At 32.3% G+C, this 699-nt stretch overlaps 1 protein-coding gene across 2 annotated transcripts in view; it reads right to left on the bottom strand.

Annotated features, from left to right (window-relative positions):
• The window catches only part of LOC107718028 (ATP-binding cassette sub-family F member 2-like), a 10,718-nt gene that overhangs the window by 4,774 nt on the left and 5,245 nt on the right, over positions 1-699 (bottom strand). The gene's annotated exons all lie outside the window — the stretch shown is intronic.

Genomic DNA, 699 nt, shown 5'->3' with positions numbered 1-699 from the left:
AAAAAAAAAAAAAAAAAAAAAAAAAAAAAAAAAAAAAAAAAAAAAAAAAAAAAAAAAAAAAAAGAAGGAGTCTTTGACCTAGGGTTGGGACAATAATTCAATATCAATATGTATCGTGATATAATTTCTCAATAACGGTGATATGATTTTTAAACATTTTCGATATTTCGTTATACATTAGCGAATTTCCCATACATTGATTTATTTGTGGCGTTTGACATAGTTGAATAAACGAGCACTGCCAGGGCTCTAGTCGCATTTGCGACTGAAAAACTACTGCGTGCGACTATGACATTTTTTTTTAGGAGCACCAGTGCGACTGACCCGATCATCATCATACTTGTGATTGCGCTCAGGGGAGCTTCAAAGGTTTCTACGCGTTTTTGCAGCATTGAGTAATGTATCACAGACATATCTCACGAATCCTTTCATAAGCAAAGTGTAGACTGTAAATAAGAGATTCATTGCGCAGTGTAGAGAGCTTCGTTGATTCTAAATGTGAGTTCGAGATGAACTAAGATGAGTGACAGCTTTTAATGATTTTTAAGGCAGTTTGTAAATGTGATACTGATTTAATACAATACAATTCAATAAACAAGAAGTTAATATTAAGTGACTTACATTGTCTGACTATAATAATATTGTCTGATTTTGCTCTATTTCGTCATTAAAGATAGATTTTGCTCAATATCGTCGTCG

Source organism: Sinocyclocheilus rhinocerous, unplaced genomic scaffold (genome assembly GCF_001515625.1).
Source record: "Sinocyclocheilus rhinocerous isolate Xijiao unplaced genomic scaffold, SAMN03320098_v1.1 scaffold2258, whole genome shotgun sequence".
NCBI classification, from domain to species: domain Eukaryota; kingdom Metazoa; phylum Chordata; class Actinopteri; order Cypriniformes; family Cyprinidae; genus Sinocyclocheilus; species Sinocyclocheilus rhinocerous.
This window is presented reverse-complemented; position numbering and strand designations above follow the sequence as displayed.